At 37.2% G+C, this 26,052-nt stretch overlaps 1 protein-coding gene across 7 annotated transcripts in view; it reads left to right on the top strand.

The window, feature by feature from the left end:
• Nucleotides 1-26,052, top strand: part of ADD3 (adducin 3) — a 140,823-nt gene that overhangs the window by 77,729 nt on the left and 37,042 nt on the right. Inside the window, exon 1 of one of the 7 annotated variants that reach the window (XM_037728242.1) lies at nt 7,179-7,354. The exons of 5 other annotated variants lie outside the window; for them this stretch is intronic. The gene's annotated coding sequence lies outside the window, so the exon portion shown is untranslated. Of the gene's footprint in view, nt 1-7,178; nt 7,355-21,516; nt 21,638-26,052 lie in introns of those variants that run through there. One more of the 7 variants, XM_037728240.1, reaches the window with a different exon arrangement.

The following is a 26,052-nucleotide window of genomic DNA, read 5'->3' as shown; positions in this document are numbered from 1 at the left end:
AAAAAAAAAAAAAAAAAAAAAAAAAAAAAAGTTGCCTGTATCTCAGTTATAACAGGGTTAAGTGCAGGAGAGATTACTGTTTAAAAGAACCTGGGAATCTTTAAAAAATTTACATAAATAATCCTACCTTAATTTCTCCGTTTTAAAATGTTTTGTCTCTCAGGTTGTCATGATCGTATATGCTGTAAATGATCTGCATATTCTTCTGGATAAAAATGGAAGGGTTGTTATTTATGTGTACTTCCATGTAGAAGAATCTTAAACATTAATCCTGTGGCATTTTCTCATCAATACTAAGTTGATCAAAATAAGTGACCTAGTCTTAGCAATTTAACATATCCCTTTCACCTTTAAATGTATATTTCATCACCTTAGCCCATTTTTCAATCCAAAATAGTAACCTATCTCATATATCAACTACTTTCTGGGCCAGTGAACCTTAGAACTTCAGAGCCTTACAAAACATAATGCTTATTAGTTGTGGTGGTTTGTTTTCCTTCCCACCCTCTCCCATTAAATCTACCTTGCTTATACCTGATGCCTTTAAGGATTTGAACCCATAGGGTATACTATACTATAGTGCCTGTTGACCATGGAATTTGTTTATTGACCTTAGTATTAACCTAGAACATTCTTATGCCTCTTTTCATGGTGACGTGATGTCAGATTACAGTTTGACTGGCTTTCAAGATAATTGGTCTTAATTATTTCTAAGTCATTGGTTAGTGCAGTGTAAGAACAAGCATTGTTTAAGAAAGAATATAAATGGCTTTTGAGTTTCTTTTCTTAGCATGCAAGTCAGAAGATTAGAGTGAAAGCAAAGCACATGACACAAAGCTGTGTGGTTTGCTAATAGATTGTAAGCTTCCTGTAGCTTAAATTATACAAACCACTGTAAACTGTTACCCAGTGAAAATTTTGATTTTCCTTTTGTAAGTTGTAATCCTTGATAGTTTTATTTAAAGTAAAGCCATAGTTAAAAGTTTATTAAAACATATATTGTCTTTTTAATATCTTTCTCCTCTTCACCCTGTATGTACTCATTCTTTTTAGACCAAGCTCCAGGGTAACTGCCCCTGTAACCTTTCAGATATGCTCCTTTCTCTGAATCTGTAGTATATCTATTATAACAATAACAGTCTGTGCTACAATGATCTTTCCCTCTCCCTGTCGCAACCCACTAAATTGCTAATATTTTAGGGTTAGAGGCAATGTCTCATTCATTTCTTAACATTTTCCACCATGCTCCTTGTTCAGTTGTAGAATGTAATAGTTGGGGAATGAATTGTTAATAGAATAAATGTCTTTAAGCAGAAAGTAGAAAAGAAATATTTTGTGAATTGATTTACCAACTTAGAATTTAAATAGATTTTAAAAATCTAAAATCAGATTTTGTGATCAGTACAGGTATAGATTGCAGAGAATAAGTTGATGTTCTGCACTTTAGTAATGTTTGGGGGCAGTACGTATGATTCTATAAACTGAATCCCTCTAAAATGTAAAGAAGAGATATATTTTACAGACCAGTTTTGTTTTTGTTTTCGTTATACCTTCTGTCATGCTACCGAATCTAGATAGATGGCAAATCTATCAACCATTGATTGGAAAAACACATTCAGATACTTTAAGGCAGGCAGAGTAATGTGGGGGTTGAAGGATAAAGATTAGGGGGTGGGGGTGCGGATATCGAAACCTGTTCCCTGCCCTGTCTTGGAAAAGCTTACTTATTGTATTTGAGGAAATTAAAGCATTAATTTTAGAGGATGGGATGTGGCTCTTGTCATATGTAGGCAGCACAAGTTCTAGAGCTAGATCTGAGAAGCTGAGATTGTTAGTACGCTTATACATAGTGGTGGGTTTTTTTGTTTGTTTGGCCAGCTTTGCCTCCTACCTGTCTGATAGCAGTGTTTGAAGCTAAGTGCTTGAATTGTATTTGGAGGATAATTTTTAGAAACATTGTTGATGAATACTGAAATATCCCAAGATTAAAAAAAGAATTGGGGGAATGGCTTTTACTGGGTAAAGTATTTGAAATGTAAAACATATTTTTCCAAGTAAAGACATGTCTCATAGTTGGAAAAAGCAATTAAATGCCTACAGAACCCCATATCCTTAAATGCAACAGCTCAAAGCAAAAGTAACATTTTTAACAAATTGCAGGGGAAAGGGTTTCAGTCCAACAAGATAAAAAGGCTCTAAGGTCTGCTATAGAACATTGTACCTATAATCAACGATAATGTATACTTAAATTTAAGAGGGTAGACCTCATAAATTAAAAATAAAAGTTATACCTCATAGATTTAGAACGTAAAAACAAATTGCATGTGTCATGAATATTTCCTATATTGTGGCTATATTTCATTTTATTTTTACTTGTTTTCTATCCAGTTTTAGAACTTTTTCCAAAGCAGAAATTATTCATGATTGCAGGTTTTTTAGTGGCACAAATAGATTTATTCTTCACTTTTCTGTGTTTTTTTTTTTCTTTTTCATTTAGGCTGCCTTCACGAGGTGTTAATAAAATGCATAGTTTTCACAAGTAATATGCCATGAATAGAGTCAAAGCCATATCATGTCTTTCTACCTCAAGTTTGGCAACCTTGAAGATGTAATACAGCCTCACTAGTTTGGTTAATTTTTGTTTTAAATGGGGATTATGCCTAATCTTTAGACCTAATGACTTACTGAATTTCAACATCAGCTTTAATAAGCTGAAATTGTCAATCATTGTAGGTTGTTCTGTCTACATTTTTTTATCCAGAAAAAAACCTATTTTGAACATTAACCATATTTTACTTATCCCCAACCTTGCCTTTTCTATAATTCTTTCTTTTCAAATCCTGGGTTACCTGTTTTAACAAAAATAACCATCTATCAAATATTAAATAGGCAAGGGACAGTGTTCATTTATTATATATAGTATTTTTTAAACTCCTTTTTTCAGCCCTGGTCTAGGTCCTGAGGGACCCTGCCCTCAAGTTGCACACTGCACGTCTGAGAAGTCTACCAAGGGAATAGATAGTTGTCCGCGTAAGGAGTGCAATGTTGGAAGTAAGCCAGAGGGTTGTGGGACTTGAGGCTTTAAACTTCTGGATGGAAGCCTGTAGGAGGCTTTCCTTCACAAATCCGTCTTTGCAAGGGAGGCTAAACCAGGGCATTCCTCACATAGGAAATTATAGAATGTAGCGAGAGATGCCTGCAGACAACCATCGCATTTCTTGGATAGGATCTCATTATCTTCGGAAGTGTGAACACCGTGGTCAGCATTTTTATCAGGGAATTATCTATGTGGTATTCTCACTTGTGAGAACAGTTACTTGGGGGGACAAAAGCTGTGAGAGAGTAAGAGCTACTCTTGAGCTGCCCTCCTGCAGTTCAAGGGACATCTCTTGAGTTATAACTCTAGGATGGCAGACTGTTCCATGAAGCTTCCTCCTACATAGAACTCATACGACTCCTATACCTTGGCTTTGGTTTACCTTTTATCCAGGCCTTTTCTTCTCGCTTGAGTTTTACTCCCTCAGCTGAATCCCACAACAGTCTGAGTTTTCTTTAACCTAAAACCTCCATAGTGTGTGTAAAATTGGCCTATTATGAAAATCACGAGGGATGGATGAAAAATCACTACTCGATTTATCTCCATGTTAGTTGTATGACCTTATTTGCTTAACTTCTTTGAGTTTTAGTTTTCTCATCTGTAAAGGAGGCATAATAATAGTACTGCTGATAGGGTTGCTGTGGGAAGTACACAGAATCAGTATGTAAAGTGCGTTGCGCAGCAGTCTGAATTATTCCAGCAGCACTTTAACTGCTTAGCAGCATTTAGATCTCTGAGGACACACAAGTTTGCAGTTTTCAATGTTTTTACTATTTCATGCATTTTGCTCTGATTATCTCCTTGCCCCCTATTTTTCTGTCATTTTGCTTTCCTTTTTGAAAAGTGTTCATCCTTAGTTGTTTTGCTTTTATCATAACTAAATGCCTATTACCTAGGCATAACCATTCTTATGGATAGTTTCAGTGGACTAAGCTCTAAGCTCTGTGCTATGCGTCGGGATACAAAGGTGCTCCCAAATGAGTAGAGGAACCCATAGAAGCAACCAGCTTCCCACCCCAGCCTTTAGTTAGACTAACATGAGTTTAAATGACCTGATTTAAACAGCTTAGACCTTTTTTTTCCCTTAGCCAACCTCATAGTAGGTGGGGAGATTCCTTCCCGTAGACATTTCAAGCTAGATTGGATGTCCCACAGAGTTGAAGCTTGCCAAGCAAAGCTCATCTCTGTGGTTGTTTGAAGTCACTAATATTTATACCATATTTCTAGAAGCTAGAAATATGGTATATTTCTCTCCTCTCCCATCCTGATATATCCTTGACTAGATGATGTTTGTTCAAAAGGAAAAGCCCTGTTTTTTCGGTTTTGTGCTTTGTTTTTTGTCTACCACATGTTTGAGATGCATAGTAGTTCCCTAACAAATCAAACTTCGTGCCTTCAGGATTCATAGCACTTCAGTTGGAGACAGCTTAACATTGTCCTCGTTTGATTTCTGGCTCTTGAAAGCATCTTCATTTGAAGCTTATGGAAAGTTTCTTTCACTCCCCTATTTGGAGTAGACAGTTTGTCTTCTCTTCATTGATCAAGCCCTGGACCTTAGTGGTGCCCAGAGTGAGTGTCCTATCTGTATTGTATTTGAGAATGTACAGGCATTAGGAGTGTGTGAACCCTTGTGCAGCTGATGTTGATTGGAGGGCAAAAGGGGAAGGGGAAGGCCCTTAGGACAATGAAGTCAGTCATGGGGCCACCTCATTTCCTCTTTATTTTTTTTTTAAACAAAGCTAAAATATGTTTTCAATTATTTTGTTTTAAAAATGCCATCTTTCTCTTTGCTCCAACTTTTGTCACAATAACTAATCACAAGTCACTTTATGTACTGAAAATACAATATGACAAAATGACGTTTTACAAAAATTAAATGAAACAGATACTTGAAATGAAATTGGAGATGGAGGACAGGGAGAGAAGGGGGATAGCATACTTCATGAGTTGCACACAACCCCATACTTTAAGCCTCTGGCACTCACTATTTTTATTTAAAATCCACAAAACTGAGTTTGGTAGGGGGGAGAATTTTCATTGCTTGGTAGTTACCCTAGAAGATTGGATCTGTAAATTTATATAAATCTCTGAAACAGGCGTGTATGTGAGTGCCAAATATCTGGACTAACCAAGAAAAACTTGCTTTTCTGCATGACTGTGGTGAAAGCATTGGTTCCCAACAACTTTCACATTTATAAGGATTCTTTAAAGGGACTAACTACACATTGGGCAAGTAGCTGTGTAGTCCAGAGTATTGGCTGGATTTAACATACTGAGGGCATGTGGATTCCTAAGAATGTCGCACCTTGTCTATGCCAATAAATCAGAGTGTCTATTCTTGATACTAAATCTGATATCATTGGCAGATTTTCTCCTTTATTGGAAGGGTAATATTCAGAAGGGAGAATATTTTTTCATGTATTTTGCTCTTTCTGTGATTGGGGTGTTTTTATGTGTTTTGTTGTTGTTGTTGTTGTTGTTGTTGTTGTTGTTGTTTTAAGCTATGAAATAATACTGGCAAGTCCCAAGAAAACTAGATCTGGATTTCATTTTGTTTCTTCAACTCTGTGTGATCTTGTGCACATTCCTGACACGTTACAAACAGCTTGTGTCTCTGAATGTGCAATATCAATTTTCAGTGGTGAAAGCCCCAAAAGGAAACAGACTGATTCTTCCATGCACAAACAGCTGGGCAGTTGTGGATGGAATTAATTGCTGATATATATTGGCTGTGTTTTTCTTCTCTTCTCATTTCCTTTGCAGCTGTGAAAGTGAAGTTTGACTTGAAAACACATTTTGCCAGTGTAAATCCAAGAAGTATCAAGACAGGATTCTTCTAATATAATAACCAACTGGTAACTTTGAGTTGTTAGTTTAAGGGGGGAGATGAAGAATAGCCAAGAGATGGAAGCAAGTGATTCATAATTACATTGAAGCTTGAAAAATAAATCGGGCAGTTGGATTATGAGAGGAGTATGTTGGAATGGTTAATTTAACAAGTGGTAAGAGTGACCTCATAATCCAAAAAAGGCAGGATCAATCAGCAGCCCTTCACTAGGGTCCTGAGAGAGGACATTCTAGGCTATCTCTCAAAATACTGAGATGTTCAATACTCCAAACTAATTTATTGTTCCAATGTGAGAGAGTAGCTCTTGGCTAGAGTAATATGACAATATGCATCATTAAAAATAATATTTTCCTGGTCTTCTCTCAAAGTCTTTTCCATTGTTCATTTTAAATTCTATATAAACAATTATATGGTTTTTTTATATGCTTATTTTCTCAAACAATTTTATGATTATAGGAATTTAATTAAAAATAACTCTTGGTTGTGTGTCTGAATATGCATATACAGAAAATAGTATTGGTTAAAATCGCGTTAATTATCAGATGTTTGGTAATAGCTTCAAAACTGATAAATTATTTTAGATCTTGTTAAATATATACAGTATTTATAAATCCTATGGAAAACTTTTTAAAATAAAATTCCTACACAATTATTGAAAAAGTGGATGATTACAAAATTTTTAAAAGTTATGGTGTGCATAATAAATAATTTTCCCTTTAAATGTACATTTCAATGTTCCATCAAAGCAAGTCCATAAATGACATCTGATTTTGAAAGGAACTATTGCTAGCTGATAATAAAATATTTTTATTGTTTGTGCATTGCTAAGAGAACTACAGCACTGGTGAGAAGAGAAAGTAGGTAATTTGTGTTCATATTCAGGACCCCTGGAACCAGGCTGAAGTAATGTTTTAGAATGAGCAATGCTTCTGACACCTTGAGATATGTAAAAGCTGCTGTTGCTAAACTTAGAAGTTGGCATGGTTGGACTTCCTTTATAGTACTCCACTTCCATCTAACACTCTATTGGTTGAACTGTGTGATCTGTCTTGCATTTTATCTTGACTTTCTTCACAAACAAGAAATGAGATATATTTTACTTCAAGGCAGGAAAGCTGATCTACAAACATGAACTCCCCCCCTCCACACACACACTTTTTTAGGAGGATTAACCAATTAATTGTGACTCTGAGGCTCTGAAAACTGTGTGGCAATATTAATGTGCAGTTTGTTCTCACTGAAGTCTGCCTGGGTGTGTTGTTTCCCCCAGAGTGAGCTCCACCCTTGTTCTAACCACATTGAGTGTGGATATCTTGCTCTTTAAAACAAAGTTCACTTTTGGGGCAGCATTGCATCAGAATTGCCACACAAAAATCAGCTTAAGAAATGTACAGCACTTCAATTTTTTTGTAAGTAATGGATTGTCTATTGTAATACTGATAGCTCACAGCTTAAGGGGAAACACAGATAAGATAGATGGTTAGTTTTGTGCCTGCTGCTAGTAACATGCAATATTCTTCTTTGGGAGGAGCCTGTGGCTTTATCACTCAACCAGGGTTTTTTTTTTTTTTTTCTTTTAGTTCACTTGTTTGCTTTTATTATTTTTTTCCCTTTCTTAAACAGTTTACTGAATTGTTTTTTAACTATTTGGGGAATGACATTGATGGTTCAAATGAAGGGAAATACTAGTATTCTCCCAAATGTGCTAGTTATTTAACTTAAAAATGCTTGAAGGTAGTGTTTTGTACTGAATTTATTGGACCCATTGATAGCTTAATCTGGCAATACTGTGTTTCGAGACATCGTGACATGAACTTTGTGTGTAAGAGTGGGTACATTGAATTAAACAGGCAGCATCTAAAGAGCCTTTTATTTCTGTCATAATGATGCTTTGTCCTGTTGCTGTTGGGTATTTGTCAGAAGAGTTGGGGCAGGCTGCAGCCCAAAGTTCTGTTCCATGCCTCATCAGTTCCGTGCCTCTGTGTTCTCTCTAGAGTTTGTGACGTGAATGGTGAGTTGAACTATAGGAGAATTATTGTTGTTCATTGAGGTCCACGTTCAGCAGTTTTTTTCTTTGCAACTGGGGTCTGTCTGACCTCTTTTCCCTCACATAATGAGTTTCTATTTGTACCTGAGTTTTAAATGCCTGTGGAGTGTTTAATTATGCACTGACTGAAGTGGGCATGTGGAGAGAGGCTGTGCTTTGTGTTGTCTATACTCTTTGGGGTGTGGTCGTGTGTACTCTTTGGGTAGACACTCATTTGGTACAAGCAAGTTGAACAACTGCCTCCATTGAAATCAAAGCTGAATGTTGAAAATGGCTAATTTCTGTAAAGCTTGCAAGGGTGACAATATGTCATCCCTTTTGGACTAAGAGTTCTTAGCATCTCCTTGCTTCAGCTTCCTCTTTTTTACTTGCTAGTAATTGGATTTAGCTGTCTTCTAGCTTCACAAGGATGTAAGAATAAAGCACAGGTATGGTATCATAGCAAAAAGTACTAGCCTGGGAATCAAGAGACTGTTTTTACCTCTTTGGGCATTAGTTTCTTCACCTATACAATTAGGAATTTGAGTTAGCTTCCTCTAAGATCTTTTCCAGCTTTGAGTACCCTAATTTTCTTTGTAAAGACACATGATTATTCCACAAGTGCTAAAGGGAATATACTAGAATTGAGAAAAAAAATGTTTGGATGTTACCTCAATCATTCTTTAAATGACATGAAAACTACAGCTTTACTTTAAATAAGTTGTGTATGTCAGGAATTTTGAAATTTACTTTTTAATGTCTGAATAGTAGAACTAGCTATATAAATCATATCATCACCAAGAAAATACATTTTCAAGTTGACATTAGGCCAACCTCCTGCCACAAGTGTTTACGTAGACCTTTCGTTGAACATTGGCTACTCAGTGTACAACTATTAGTTGTGTAGCCTTGAGTAAGCGGCTTTCAAACTTTTTTCAATATATTTTGCATCATAACCCAATCATGACACACACATGCACCACTTTAAATCTCTGAAATAAACTTCTCTTACAACACAGAAAACACTGCTATTTTCTGTTCTGTTTCATTTCAAAAAATATTGGTTACAATGTACTGTCCCTTTGAACTCTGGAACAATACAGTTAAACTTCAACTTCTACAGTGGTGCTGGAGCAAAGCTTGCCAATGAATTTGCTGTTAAATATTGGAATTAGAAGATTTTTAAATAGATTTTTATTTGAAACTTTAATAGAAAATCATAGTTAATATCTCCAGTAATACCCTTTTCCTGAGTGAGTACATAATACAAAGAAAAAGGAATATTTTTTACCAAGCCCTGTGCATCTGCCCCTCAGTCTCCTCCCATTTACTGCAGTCTGCTATACAAGCTTTGTCTTATTTATGGATATCCTGTTAGTGAGAACTAATACACATACCACGACATGAAAAGCATGGAGAAAGCTTTTCTAGAGAGCTAGATATAATGTGTCATGTAGATTAGATACAGACTGTCAAATTACCATTGATAAACCCCTACTTTATCTTTATCACCAGAGAGTTGTCTCCCAGGGCTCTGCAGAATTTCCTTTCTCTGCTTTAACATACTTTTAAAAGGTAATTTTACTAAAAAATGCATATGGCAAAGATGAAATAATTCAAAGGGACATATGACAAAATGTTTTTCCCACCCTAATCCCTCAGCTCCACTCCCCAGAGGGAAATTATTTTTCAAAAAAAATTTTGATGGGAAAGAGAGAGGCAGAGAGAGAGGAGTGTATACACTACCTGTGAGAACTACTGGAACATCTGAACATGTTTAATACATATAAAATTATACCACACATACCATTATGTATCTACTTCATTTTTTTTTTTTTTTAGATGGAGTCTCACCCTGTCACCAGGTTGGAGTATAGTGGCATGATCTTGGCTCACTGCAACCTCCGTCTTCTGGGTTTAAGTGATTCTCTTGCCTCATCCTCCCGAGTATCTGGGATTACAGGCATGTGCCACCACCCCTGGCTAATTTTTGTAATTTTAGAAGAGATGAGGTTTCACCACGTTGGCCAGGTTGGTCTCAAACTCCTGACCTCAAGTGATTCACTCACCTCAGCCTCCCAAAGTGCTGGGATTACAGGCATGAGCCACTGCACCCAGCCTACTTCATTCTTTTTAATGGCTTTATAGTACTTTATTGTGTGGATGGATGTCCTATAACTCAGTTATTCCTCTTTTGATGGATATTTGGATTCTTTCCAAGTTTGTCCCCATCCTGTTTCCATCAGACATGCTTATGCTATCAGTCTTCTCCTACTTCCATTTTGGGACAGAATCCAGAACTTGGGTCCTATAGGGAAGACATAATAGTGCTGTGTAGAAATGGAAAAATCCCTCATAGGCCACACTATCCCAGGCATTCATGGGTGGATAAGAACTGCCCCAGGAGGAAGTCATTTTTCAGCAGAATAGTGAAAGAATATTGGGTTCAAAGTTGGGTAACTTGGGTGTGGGATTGGGTGGGTCACCTGACCTCCTCAGTTCTCAGCTTTACCATCTATAAAATGAGAGGTTGAAATAGGTGAGTTTTAATGTCCCTTCCAACTTCAATATTTATGTGGTACTTTTGTTGGAATATTGATTTAAGCTGTATAACCCAAATTATATGAAGTTTCTCATATTTAAATTAAAAACATCTTTTGTATATATTGTGTGGTCTGTAATATATTTGACCTGCCATATGGCCTAAGCTATTTTAAACTTTAAGAATGTAAAAAAAGGAAGTTGAATATCATTCTATATTTTACATAAACTATCCTTTTCTAAAAGATCAATTTCAGAAGTATAAAACCCATTCCAGAATTAAAACCAAATCCTGTTTATCAAGTTTGAATACTTGAAGAATAGAAGATTGTGAGGTTATATTTGTTTTTAAAATGGATCCTTATAATTTTCAGTGAGTCCAATCATTCAGAAGTAATCCTAGGGCTTTGAAACTTGGCTTCAGATTTCTTGTTTAAACTGTTTGCACATTCTAGCCCTTTAATCCATCTCCTTGTTTCGTTAAATGCTAAAACTGACATTACTTAATATAACTAAAGTTTTCTGATTTGATGCTGAGGAAGCTGCCTTAGAGGTGAACTATATCCTGCCGGCAAAGTTACAAAGTTACACGGCCAAGTTATAAAGTAACAAAAGCAGTCATTTTTGCTGCATCACACATAGGATGTTTTGCATTGCTAAGCATTGCCTGTTTGACAATTTTAGTCTCATAATTCAATCAAATGACAGCTGTTTGAAAGACAAAATGATATAAGAACTTCACTTGATTTGTGTAATTACAACTGGAAGATAAAGACATTTTTTTTGGCCAGAAGGTAGGAGAGTTTTCATGTTTGTGTGGTGGTTACCTTAGCTTCTTGGTAGAAGGCTTAATATACCTTAAATATACTTTTCTATAATCTGTGATATTATTTATTATTCAAGTAATGCTGGATAATTATTAGTATTCCTTGTTAATTTTCATATACTTTTTTTGACATACAGTTCCACTTAGTAAAATGTATCAAAGGCCTCCTAACAGCCAAGCACTGCATTAATGCTTGGGAGTACCTAGGTAACTGAGACAGTCTTGCTTAGAATCTACTAAAATGACAACTGCTCCTGTTTCTTCCTTTGTTGGAGTTTTCTAATATCCACCGGTGATTGGAACTTGGCAAAAAAGTTATTTAAATTCAAATCAATGAAAACAAAGTATGTTTTCAGTGTTTAAAAAGGAGGTCTTAATGTCTTATTAGTACAGTGACTTATTTTGGAGGCACAGTCTTCTGTATGAGGGTCTGCTGGTGACATCAGTTTCTCACTAATTGAACTCTAAATGAAATAAGTAATGCTATGGTGCTTGGACTAATTAATTGAGCCTGAATTTTTGTCTACTAAAACATATCTGATGTATGAAAATCTGTTGCAATTACTGTGCTTCATGTATTATGATTTTTTAAAAATGGCTTATATGAAACCATGCTTGAAAATGGTCACACGCTGTTTTGAAGATACATCCTGATAGCTTTGTCAAATTACCCCATCCATTGTGCCATGTATAACTAAGGAAATGCTTCATAGTTAGAAATATACAGGATGCTGCTGTCTACAGGATGTTGAACAAACTTTGTCTAAAGCATTTGAAGCCATTTTAGGAAAACAGTTCTATGGTTGCAAAATCAGTCAAATAGATTGTAGTTTGAGCTGAAACAGACATTTTAAATGAGAGAGGGGGAAGTCTCATTATCGTGGTCTGTTATGCAGTCCCAGAAGGGACTGGTATTTCTCCTTTGGAACCCAGCATTTGGCTAGGGTCCTGTGACACACAGTGGGAATTCACTTCCTATCAGGAAATGATGTTTTTCAATGTATTATCTTGTTGAGACAACCACAGTGAACAATAGGCTATTAATGTTTTAGAACAACAAGTGTCATGACTAAGCCAATATTTGCTTTGTTTTGAGTATCATTCTAAAAAAAAAAAAAAAAAAGAGCTTTGGCTGAGCTTCAGAATGCATTTGCCCATCATCATGACAGTTAAAAAGATCAGGGAAAAAAAATGCTTTAATAGTGGCGATGACCTTTTGCAGGCTTACTCTACACACTTCTGTCCTTAGACAAGAATGAATTATTTTAAACATACATTTTGGGCATGAAAAATGTTCATTTAAAGGCCTATTTTGGGCCGGGTGCAGTGGCTTACACCTGTAATCCCAGCACTTTGAGAGACTAAGGCGGGCAGATCACGAGGTCAAGAGATCGAGACCACCCTGGCCAACATGGTGAAACCCTGTCTCTACTAAAAATACAAAAATTAACCGGGAGTGGTGGCACACGCCTGTTGTCCCAGCTAGTCAGGAGGCTGAGGCTGAAGGATCACTTGAACCTGGGAGGCGGAGGTTGCAGTGAGCCAAGACTGCGCCACTGTGCTCCAGCCTGGTGACAGAGCAAGACTCCGTCTCAGAGGGAAAAAAAAAAAGGCCTATTTTGAGTTTTGGAAGCCACAAATTCAGGTTCTCCTATAAAACATTAAACTGTCTTATGAGTTAGCTTATTCAGTTTACTTCTTTCCACAATTATTAATAAACTGAAAAGTCCTTAAGGGCAGGAATCAGAGCTGTGCCTTCTATAGTCTTTATAACCTTTTCCTAACACCTGAATTAGCATTTGCTGATTGACTGGGTCAGTAGTTTCTTCGGTGTTTGAAGATAATATTTTTATAGCATTATTTGTACCTGGTCTCAAAACAAAATATGGCGATAAGTATAGATTTTTGGAAATGACTCTTTTTAATGTATGTATATACTTATTTATTTTAAATACTTCCAGATACTGATAATGCCCTTCTCATACCTTCCCACTTTTTTTGTGTAATTACTTTTCAGTCAGCTTAAGACATTTCATATGCAGGTCACAATATTCATTACCTCAGCCATCTTGGATATTTGGCCGGTCTTATCAAAGCACGAATAGCCCAGCTTTCAAAGTTTGCTCTAGATTCCCTGTCCTGGTTTATTCTAACACAAGTAGAGAATGGGGGTATTATGAGTCAAGAGCCTTACTCACCTCACTGAGTTAATAAACCCTTATTGAGTAACTCTAAGTGGACAGTAAAGAAAGGAAAAAGTGTTGACCCAGTTGGAGCCCAAAGACATACTCAAATAATTAAAAGGCAATACAGACTATGACAGAGTGCTTTGAACACTAAGGTTGTGGGGAGGGCTAAGATGGAGGAGCTCAGGGAAGTCACCGTGGAAGGAGTTGGCTTTTGAACAAGACTTCAAAGTATAGACAAATATTGGATGGAGATAAGCGGGGAAAACAGTCCAAATGTATAAGAAACATGGTGAGCAAAGCAACAATCAGGGAGATGGCTTTTGTTAGGAAGAGTCATTTCCCTCTAAACCTAATAGGGATAGACTTTGAAGTCTTTCCTATCCTTTTTTCAGGGTCTGAATTTTAGAAGCCCCCGGCTGATTGCTAAGTATTTTTTAAAGATGGGACTTCCTGGATGCTTTTTTATTTCCTTGGGGGAGGGACTGAGGAAATGTTGTTTTTGGAAAACTATAGTAGTTGGCTTTGTACTTCTTTGTTGCAACCAAGGATCCCAGGGTTGTAGTACTCTGACTACCTTTTAAAAGTTTAAAATAACACTTTCTAGCACTTTACAACTTGACAGAACCTTTCCTAGACAATAGAGATCAAAAGTAGACACAAAATACTTACCAAACTCTGGAGAGCTACTTAAGTTACTAAGCTCCTCATAGATAGCTTTTTATTTGACAACAAAGTACTTGATGTAGGCTTTAAGTCCAGCTAAATAGACGCTACAGAACTAAGTTATGAGTCTAGTCTTTGTGAGGCTCGGAAAAACAAGAATCCTGCTTCAAGCGGAATTTGAAATATAGCAAGCAATTTCAGTGGACCTTTTAGACATGTGTGAGTGGGCACAAAAAGCTGAGTCATGAATTTTACTTTTCCTAGTATACCATAGAAGCTTGAAAGAAAAGCATTCTCATTATTTTAAAATAGCAAAAATTGTTTTAGATTCTTATGGAAATAACACCAACAAAATGTTTTATGTATTAATTATGAACACATACCTAAAAACCTCTTAAAATCAAGAAATTGTAACATGAGGCATTGCCTGGCTTTTTAAAAAGGAAAGTTAACAGTTTATTTAATGTACAGTAGCACCTGAAATGTGTTTTCTTACCAGCATCTTTAGTTAAATAAATTTCTAAGTGCAGTTTATGTTTTAAATTTTTCTTATATCTACAGATCATATGGTCTACAGTCTTATGTATCTCATTCTAATCTAGATAATAGGAAAAGTATTAGATAAGATAAATTGAGGGACTTGGACACATCACTCTCTCTCTTAGGACTTGTTCTGTCTTTTTCCATATGAGAAATGAGGCAGGATAATCTTATATCCTTTTAAGCTCTAACACCTTTAAATTCTAAGGATACTATTCCCCTTTTGGCTCTCATTAGATAATAACAGGGAAAACAACTCCTCTTCTTGAAAGAGTTATTTTATTTACAAAGCAATGTTTTGTTCTCTGCTATCCTTACAAAAGTATGAAAGTTATTTGTTATTGTAAAATCTGCATTTCTGTGGTATTTGATAAACTCTCCTCCATAAATTAGTGAATTAGTTTAATGTTTTCTCTTTTTCCTGAATTTGATATTGGACTTTTTAGGTCTTTTTCCAGAGTTTCTCACTTTTTTTTGAGAGTTTGGTTTCCAGCTGTGGACTGGAGACTTGGGTTGTCTCTTTATCTTACTATTTCCAGTTTTTTTATGTTAAAAATAATCTTAATGCCCCCCCTTTTTTGATACAAATTAATTTGGTGTCATAAAATATCATTGTATGCATGCATTTTCAGAATTCTTATTCATGTCAACTAGGCCTACTTTTCAAAGCTAAATCTTATTTTATCAGGATAGAGCCTAGAACTCTTCAAATGCGTCCACAAGCTTACATGGCAATTAATGTCCAACACAGTTTAGATGAAATAATGGGGCATATGTAACCTGGATATCAGGATCTAGACAGGCCCTTCCTTTTTCTAAAGCTCATAATTATAGTTTAGATTACACTTAATTAGAATATTTAATTTGGTGAATACCCAGAGCATTTTACTTACTATTGATTTAATAAGCAAAATCCTGAGTGCCAGATCTTAGGCTTATTGTTTATGCATTTATGTTCACATAAACTTCATCTTAAGAAAATTCAATCTATGAAAATACACATTTTGTTAAAGTGTTTGCATTAGAGGTGAGAACTTAGATTTGAGGCTTGGGTTGGGGAGGAGTTAAAAATATGTAGCTAAATGATCTTAACAGGTGTTAGTTTGAAATGACTCATATTTTGAAAACATCCTTGGGAGTGAGGGGAGTAGAGTTGCAGTAGAGTGTGCTGGTTAAGAACGCAGGTTCTGGAACTAGTCTGCTTGAATTTATATTCTCAACTCCACAACACAATTCTTATATGACCTTGGACAAGTAACTTCTCTGTGCTTTCAGCCTTGCCTGTAAAATGGAGATGATATTAACATCTACCTCTCATAGGGCAAGGGTGAAATGAGTTAAAACATGCTACTTTTTAAAGCTATCAGACAATAGTAGGAGTTCAAGAAATATGGGATATTATACTGATTATTTCCCTTCTTTCCACATAAAAATGTATTTATTCCAATGTAATGTAATGAAAAAACACATTAAAATACTAAAAGGAAGCTGGGTGTGGTGGCTCACGCCTGTAATCCCAGCACTTTGGGAGGCCAAGGCAGGTGGATCACCTGAGGTCAGGAGTTTGAAGCCAGCTTGACCAACATGGCAGAACCCCATCTCTACTAAAAATACAAAAATTAGCTGGCCATGGTGGCGGGGGCCTATAATCCCAGCTACTCGGGAGGCTGAGGGAAAGAGAATCGCTTGAACCCGGGAGGCAGAGGTTGCGTAAGCTGAGATAGCACTATTGCACTCCAGGCTGGGTGACAGAGCGAGATTCTGTCTCCATAAATAAATAAGTAAATAAGTACATATGTACGTACGTACATACATACATACATACATACATACTAAAAAAGATGGTCTCTGTAATGGAGTTGGAGTGGCTGAATACGCCTGGCAAGGATCTGGAATCCTGGTAAACAGTTGGGGGCAGATTCCCAGAAATGGGCAATAGGATTGAGTCCAGGTATATGAACAGTCAATATGAGTAAGATTCAGTAGCTGTCAAACTGTAGCACGTAGGCAAAGGTTAGGGACGGAATTTTTGGCAAAGGGTGGTAATTGATAAAAGTCCAGATGTAGTCAATACCAGGGAGATTTGCATGACATCAGAGATCTACCATATGCAAAGATGTGAGCTATCAGGTGACCTCAAGGAACTGTGGCAAATGGTAGAGGGGTCTAAGACTGAGATGTGGGCCCTAGGGTTAAGGCATAGACCTTCAGCTGTAAAAGTATTTGAAGTTACCTGATAGAGAAACAAGAAAGGGAGTGAGGCTGCTTGAGAGTGAGTGGAGTGGCTCAGAGTTTAATGATTAAGAAACAACAGGCTTGGGCCAGGTGTCGTGGCTGACATCAGTAATCCCAGCGCTTTGGGAGGCTAAGGCAGGCAGATCACCTGAGGTCAGGAGTTGGAGACCAATCTCACCAACATGGTGAAACTCCTTCTGTACTAAAAATGCAAAATTAGCTGGGTGTGGTGGTTGTAATCCCTGCTACTCAGGAAGCTGAGGCAGGAAAATCACTTGAATGTGGGAGGCAGAGGTTGTGGTAAGCCGAGATCACGCCATTGCACTCCAGTCTGGGTGACAGAGTGAGATTCCGTCTCCAACAAAAAACCAAAAAGTCAGGCGTGGTGGCCCATGCCTGTAATCCCAGCACCTTGGGAGGCCAAGGCAGGCAGATCACGAGGTCAGGAGATCAAAACCATCCTGGCCAACATGGTGAAATCACATGTCTACTACATGTATAAAAATGAGCTTGGCATGGTGGTGCACACCTGTAGTTCCAGCTATTCAGAGGGCTGAGGAAGGCGACTTGCTTGAACCTGGGAGGCGGAGGCTGCAGTGAGCCAAGATCACACCATTGCACTCCAGTCTGGGTTTGAAAGAGCAAGAATCTGTCTCCAAAAAAAAAAAAAAAAAAAAAAAGAGGCCTGATATGGTTTGGCTTTGTGTCCCCACCCAAATCTTATATTACATTGTTATACCAAGTATTGGAGGTGGGGCCTGGTGGGAGATGCTTGGATCATGAGGGTGGTTTCTAATGATTTAGTACCATCCCCCTAGTGCTGTCTCATGATAGTTTTCACAAGATCTGGTTGGTTAAAATTGTGTATGTAGCTCCTGCTCCTCCGCTCACTTGCTCACCTGCCACCGTGTGAAGACATGCTTCCTTCCCCTTCACCCTTCTGCCACGATTGTAAGTTTCCTGAGGCCTCTCCAGCCATGCTTCTTGTACAGCCTGTGGAATTGTGGTAAATTAAACCTCTTTTCTTTATAAATTACTTAGTCTCAAGTAGTTCTTTACGTCAGTGCCAGAATAAAGTAATACAAGGTTCAAATGAAAGCCAAACATCAGAGTGGGAACAACAGTAAGACTGACTTCATGCTCAGATGCTAAACTAATTTCTTAGGGTTTCTCATAATCTAAGGGACCTGGGGCCTGGCATGAACCTGCATAGTGTGGGTTCAGTGGTCTCCCATGTGAGTAGAATAGCAGAAATGCAGTGTGTATGTACATATGGCAAGAAACCCACTCACCTGAGAAAGTGGCTTTTATTTATTTATTTATTTATTTATTTATTTTTTTTTGAGACTGAATCTTACTCTGTCTCCCAGGCTGGAGTGCAGTGGCACACCATCTTGGCTCACTGCAACCTCTGCCTCCCAGGTTCCAGTGATTCACCTGCCTCAGCCTTCCAAGTAGCTGGGATTACAGGTGCCCATCACCACACCCACCTAATTTTTGTATTTTTCATAAGGATGGGGTTTTATCACGTTGGCCAGGCTGGTCTTGAACTTCTGACCTCAAGTGATCCACCCAGCTTGGCCTCTCAAATTGCTAGGATTACAGGCATGAGCTACCATGCCTGGCACTGAGCAAGTGGTAAATCCACCCTTGCTTAAGTGAAAATATATTCCATAGTATGTTATGACTTAGTAACTGCTTTAACAGCGTTTCCGCTGTGATGGAAGCAGTAGAGCCCACTGCATCTTTAATTGTGGTTGGCCTTCATTATGAATCTTCAGTTGTACAAAGAAATTTGTATTCATCTGATGTAACAATGTTCATATTTTTATTGCTTTAGATTTCGTTGGAAACACTGACTGACATGGTAGTTGGCAAAGGTCATGCCATTGTGGAAAACTGGAATGTTGCATTGTAGTTATGTATATCAGATGTCTTGTTCAGGTTACTGTTTTGATGATTTGTTATTTCTGAAGAGTTGACATTGATTCTGCAAAGGTGTGCTATCTATGCACACAGTTGATGATAAAGTGCTTTCAAAAATAGATATTACTAGGATGGAAATTCCATTGGAACAGTATATGTGTTGGTTTCCTAGGACTGCTGTAACAAAGTACCGCAAACCCAGTGGCTAAAAACAACAGTGGCTATTCTCTTACAGCTCTGAAGGCCAGAAGTCCAAAGTCAAGGTGTTGGCAGGAGGTTCCTTCTGGGGGCTCTGAGGGAAAATCTGTTCCATGCCCCTCCCCTGCCTTTTTGTGGTTCCCAGTTTGCAACTTGGTTCCTCCCAGGATTGTGCTGCATCCATTCAATCTCTGCCCTATCATCACAGGGCTGTTTTCTTCCTGTGTGTCCTCTCTGTTACTCTATGTCCAAATCTTTCTCACTTTCCTCTTATAAAGATAACAGTCATTGGATTTAGGACTCGCCCTAATCCAGTATATTCATCTTAATTTGATCTACAAATCCTATTTTCAGGTAAGGTCACATTCTGAGCTTCTAGGGACATGAATTTTTGGGGAAGACATTATTCAACCAGTATAATATGATAGTATGGCTGAACGTCAAACTTTAGATCTAAAAGATGATTCATTTGAAAAAGCCAGGTTTTTTCAACTCCATTTTGAGTAACAGATTTCTGAGGTTGATAAACATCTCTTTTAGGCTGGGTGCAGTGGCTCACACCTATAATCCCAGCACTTTGGGATGCTAGGCCGGTGGATCATGAGGTCAGGAGATAAAGACCATCCTGCCTAACATGGTGAAAACCTGACTCTACTAAAAATACAAAAAATTAGTTGGGCATGATGGCATGCACCTGTAGTCTCAGCTATTGTGAGGCTGAGGCAGGAGAATCTCTTGAACCCAGGAGGCGGAGGTTACAGTGAACCAAGATCCCGCCACTGCACACCAACCTGGGCGACAGAGCGAGACTCTGTCTCAAAAAGAATCTCTTTTTGTGAATTTGCACTTAAAACCATTAACCAATTGCTAAAGTGGCAGGTTATAACCAAAAAGTATTTTTTGAAAGTAATTTTCAAGTACCATTATCTGTGCATTATCATGGCACAATATTATTTTTTTTTTATAAAGAAAACAGATCAAGTTGTGATGATCTTGAAATGTTCCTTAGCAGCCAAAATCTGAAGACAGGAACTCCTACTTCAAATCAGACTTCTTTGCAGTTACAGTGTGTGGAATTAGGTACAGCTTTTGTATTGACTTTTACAAGTTATAAAAGCCAAAAGTCTTTAGCTTGAATATCTGAAATAGTAGATCAAAATGACCTCTTGGTACTTACTCATACCCCGTGGTTCTTTAATATTTTTGTGTATTTTCTTCCAATTTTTAAAATAAGGAACTTTGTCTCATTTTTTTTGTACCTTTCCAGCCCCACCTTTCCCTGACCATGGCATGTCACAATGATATATTAGGAATGGAACACAGAAATATAGTTCATGGTAATAAATCAATTTCCTAGACTAGCCTTTTGGGTACATATTTATTTTGCAGACTCATTTTTAGTAATAAGGGTTGTTGGATTATTTGCATTTCTTTAGTTAAAAACTAATTTCAGCTTGTGAACTAGGTAGGTGTTGGTTTATTGCAACCTCCACCTGCTGGAATTTGGGGAAGTTAAATTTCCTATATTTGTATTTGAATATTCATTTTGGAAAAGGCTCACTGAGATTTACAGAGTAAGTGTGCAGTAAAGTATGAAGTATGTGAATGTTGATATTTCTTGGGGGGGGAAAAGCTTTCTGCCTAGAAAGACTACCAAATAAGAGTCAAAGACTTAAGGTATCTCCTGAAATTGAGAGCAATGACTGTTTAAGTAAAAATAATAATTTCTAGTGATTCCTCTTTTTAAAACCTCTCATTTATCATGAGCTGTCAAGGTCTGGATAGATTCCTGGATGTCAGTTTAAAAATTTTCTCTAATAGCACAGAACTCAACAGAAACTAAATGTCTAGACACACATCCAAAGTAATCAGTCTACTAGTCTCTGCCAGCTTTCTTAAAGGTTGGGGGTGGGTTATGGGGTGGGGAATTCCTCTTTTATTTTCTCAACCATTTTCCAAAACTCCATGTTGAAGACAAATGGTGACTAAGGGAATATATATATAGAATGTTCATCATATTTTGTAGAAAGGATAGTAAAGGCTCACCAAGGCCATGTGTCTTTGAGTTCTGAAAGATACTTGAGGGATTGCCTTTCTGTGGTTATTTTACTCATTTCATAGGAATATATATAAATATATATATATACACACACACACACATATAAACACATGTATATATGATATATGCTTATTATATATATATATATATATGCATAAAATCAGTTTCATATTTACTTTTCCAAACGGTTTATATTGGGAACAATTCAAGTTAATGTTAGATAATGATTAATGATTGAGTTTGGACTTCAAGAAAAACTTTCTCTAAATGGTCTGTACATGTTTTCAACTTTGTAACCCTGCCCCTAGTATGGCCATTGTAATTGGTAGATTTGACCTAATTATAATCAAGATTTTTCTTTCAAGTTACTAGTGAATGTTATTTTCACCCCTACCAATTTCTAAGCAAGTAACTGCCTCTCTTCCTCTTCCAACCCCTACCATCACCTCAAGTACAGAAATCTGTTTGCCTCACTGTTCCTTATAACAGGTAATGTAGATCAGTAAAATATCCTTCATCAAGTATTGGTACTTCAGTGACACAGAGGTTACATTGATCCTCAGCATTGTCCAACTGTGTCTTTAGTCTTTGGGTCACCCTGCTGAATGATTATGTTGACATAGCAAGCACCTACTTAACTTTTTTTTTTTTTTTAAAGACAGAGTCTCACTCTGTCACCCAGGCTGCAGTGCAGTGGCATGATCTCAGCTCACTGCGCCCTCCGCCTCCTGGGTTCAAGTGATTCTTGTGCCTCAGCCTCCCAAGTAGCTAGGACTAGAGACATGCGTCACCAACTAATTTTTTGTGTTTTTAGTAGAGATGAAGTCTCACCGTCTTGCCAAGGCTGGTCTTGAACTCCTGAGCTCAAGCAATCTGCCTCCTTAGGCCTCCGAAAGTGCTGGGATTACAGGTGTGAGCCACCGTGCCCAGCCCCTACTTGACATTTTTTTACTTACTGCTCTGTACTTACATTATGAACAGTGTATATTATGACTACATCTAACTGCTTTGTTCCAATTTTACAATCACAAGGAGACTCCTGTTTGCTAAAAGAGTTTATATTAATTAGTACTATTATTTATAAAACAAAATTTGAAACTGAAACACTCTCTTAGCTGTGGCCTCCAGTTTACACTTCTTTTATCTTTTTTGAATGAATGCTTAGTCAGACATCAACTTCCACTAGGTACAGGACATTTAGTACCACAATGGATTGTTGTTACTATTTTGTTATTGTTGTGGAGGGTTTTTGACTTTAAGTTGGATTTTAAACTAAGGCTCAGGCCTAACTTTTACTAAACAACTATAGATTCAATGTTTCCTAGACTTAATATTGAGGTTTAGTATTTAGTTTTATTTTCAAGATAACAGAAGTCATTTCTAAAAGAACAAAACGGGGGTTCAGAAATTTAAGAATTATATGGATCAATCTGACAAGTATAACAATAGGCCAGAGAGGGAGGTTTCCACATGTGTAGGTTTGATAGCCATGGAAGACTTTGTGCATATTTTATTACTACTTTTAGAGTATTTACTATTTCTACTTTGGTGCTGAATATTGTGATCATATAACATGCTCCCCCCTCCCAAAATAAAGGCAGTAATCTAATGGCTCTAGGAAATGATAGTCCTTTGAGCCATCTCATTTTTTTGACTAACTCCACCATGCCTGTTAAGATCTATAACCATGAGTAATTTCCGTATTTGTGAAGAACCTTTGGTAATCTGAGACAAATTATTAAACCTCAGTTTTTATTCTACAATGCTACAGTAACTAAAACAGCATGGTACTGGTTCAAAAACAGACACATAGACCAATGGAGCAAGTTAGAGAACCCAGAAATAAAGCTGCACACCTACAACCATCTCATCTTTGACAAGTTGACAATAACAAGCAATGGGGAAAGGATTCCTTATTCAGTAAACGGTGCTGGGATAACTAACTAGCCATCATATGCAGAAGATTGAAACTGGACCCCTTCCTTTTGCAATACACAAAATTCAATTCAAGATGCTTTAAAAACTTAAATGTGAGACCTAAAACTATAAACTCCAGGAGAAAACCTGGATTTCATGACGAAGTCTCCAAAAGTAATTGCAAACAAAATAAACTAGTGGAACCTAATTAAAGAGCTTTCTGCACAGCAAAAGAAACATCAACATAGAAAACAGCCTACAGAATGGTAGAAAATATTTACAAACTATGCATCTAACAAAGATCTATTATCCAGAGTTTATAAGGAACTTAACCCAACAGGTGAACAACCCCATAAAAAAATAGTCAAAGGACATGAATGTCCTCTTCTCAGAAGACATACACACAGTCAACATGCTTATGAAAAAATGCTCAAAATCACTAATCGTCAGAAAAGTACAAATCAAAACCACAGGGAGATACCATCTCATACCAGTCAGGATGACTATTATTAAAATGTCAGAAAATGACAGATGTTGGCAAGGTTGTGGAGAAAAGGGAACACTTACACACTGCTGTCCAGCCACTGTGGAAAGCAGGAGGTTTCTCAATTTAAGACAGAACTATGATTCGACCCAGCAACTGCATTACTCGGTATATACCGAAAGTAATAGAAGTTGTTCTACCAAAAAGACACAAGCACAAGTATGTTCATTACAGCGCTATCCACAATAACAAAGACATGAAATCAACCTAGATGCCCATAACAGTGGTCCGGATGAAGAAAATGTGGTACATAGATACTATGCAATACTATACAGTCATAATATAACATGAAATCATGTCCTTTGCAGCAACATGGATACAGCCAGAGACCATTATCCTAAGCATATTAACACAGGAACAGAAAACCAAATACTGCATGTTATCACCCATAAGAACAGTAGATGCTGGGCCTACTTGAATGGGGAGGGTAGGAGGAGGATGAAGGGAGAAAAATTACCTATCGGGTACTCTGCTTACTAACTTGGATTATGAAATCATTTGTACACCAAACCCCAATGACATACAATTTTCCCATGTAACAGACCTGCACATGTATGTACTCCCGGAACCTAACATAAAAGGGGTGGAGAAACATTGTATACTTTATATACAATCGTTTTTAACTGAAGAAAACCCTCTGTTATCTATGAAGTTGGGGATGGGTCACCTTTTCATAGAGTTGTGAAGGATTTTTCTTGGAGGTTGCAATGAAGTCTCACTCTGTCACCCATGCTGAAGTGCAGTGGTGCAGTCTTGGTCTATTGCAACCTCCACCTCCTGGGTTCAAGTGATTCTCCTGCCCCAGCCTCCGAGTAGCTAGGATTACAGATGTGTGCCACCATGCCCAGGTAATTTTTGCATTTTTAGTATAGGTGGGGTTTCACCATATTGGCCAACCTGGTCTCCAACTCCTGACCACAAGTGATTCCCCCACCTTGGCCTCTCAGAGTGCTGGGATTACAGGCATGAGCCACCACACCTGGCCAGAGTTGTGAAGGATACTAAAAGAGATAATCTGTGTAGAGCATAGTACTTGGAATTTTGTGATTGCTTTAAAGTGTTTCATTAAATTACTGATTTTGTAGTTTAGACATGTTTATGTACACATACATTTAGTATCTATCTTAGACCAATTTCTATTATCACTCATTCAGTTGGTGTATTATACTTGTCTTTTCAGGTCCCAACATAATCTCTTCCTGAGGTTTGTTTTATTTCATAATAAAGCCCTCAACTCTTTTAATATGATGCTAAATTAGCTTTAGAAACAAAAGTAAAACTTAGATATAATTTATTATTACCTAGAGCACAATCAATGTCATGTTGTTAATAGCTTCTAGTTAAGACATAGCAGTCATCTGTCAGGTAAGGAGTTAGGACTTCCTACATACTGATCAGTATCCAATGTAGTCTCCTTTTCAGGTGGACTTGAGCCAATTTAATGGTCCTTACCTTGCCCGTAGTCCCTTTCTGTTTGGAATTTAAAGTTGTAAGGATTGCTCTGTGATATTACACCATTTATCTGCCTACCTCATTAAGCTTCTTGGTCTGCCCATCTCCTAATACTCTTTGTCTTTATGTCTCTTATTTATATGTTTTGGTAAGTACTGATGGTAAAGATACCAAGTTTATGGTTGTGTGGGTGTATGTATGAAAAATATAAAGTTATGTGAATGTGGTCTTTCCCTCTCTCTCAAAGTCTTACCATACTATACTCACCTGTTTTTGAACAGTGGTTGACCACAGGTAACAAACTGCAGTTAAAGTGGGAGACTACTGTATTGATAAAATGTTAATGGGTACTTTTTAATATTTAATGACATAGTTACTTAAAACTTGTCCCTTTGGTGTTTAGGTCAAGCAAACCACCAATAAACAACTACCCCACTTGTACATCTATTTTTGTATGCATGCTAGGTACACAGACCATTGTGTCTATTACAAGCACTAGAATTTTAGCCCTTCTTAATAGCCTATTCTTCTGAGTGGATGGTATTTATAAAGTACATACATAAACATGGTGTGATGGGCCTGGTTTCTTTCTTATATTTCATTAAAGGAGTAAATTTTGATTTTGGGGGAATCTGGATGACATGGTAATGCTAATAAACATCATTATTAGGATTTTATAGTACGATATTTGAGCAATGTAACTTTAGAAGAGTCACTCAACACCTCTGAGTATAGTTTCATCTGTAAAAAGTGACCTTTGAATCTAGTCTGAAATATTTCAAGAGAAGCTTACATAAAATCAATAGCATTTATAGGAATAAGATCCTAGTGCTTTGTGGGATAATTAAATTTTTCTCCATTTGTGTACTTAGTGCCATCTGTATTACTTAGTGCTACTCAATGCCAGGTTCATTTGAAATTTTTTCTCCCATTTTTCTTCTTTTTTATCTATGTCTGATTCAAGTTTTCAGATCTCTCGATTTCCATGTTC

Source organism: Cebus imitator, unplaced genomic scaffold, assembly GCF_001604975.1.
Source record: "Cebus imitator isolate Cc_AM_T3 unplaced genomic scaffold, Cebus_imitator-1.0 Scaffold259, whole genome shotgun sequence".
Lineage (NCBI taxonomy): Eukaryota > Metazoa > Chordata > Mammalia > Primates > Cebidae > Cebus > Cebus imitator.
This window is presented reverse-complemented; position numbering and strand designations above follow the sequence as displayed.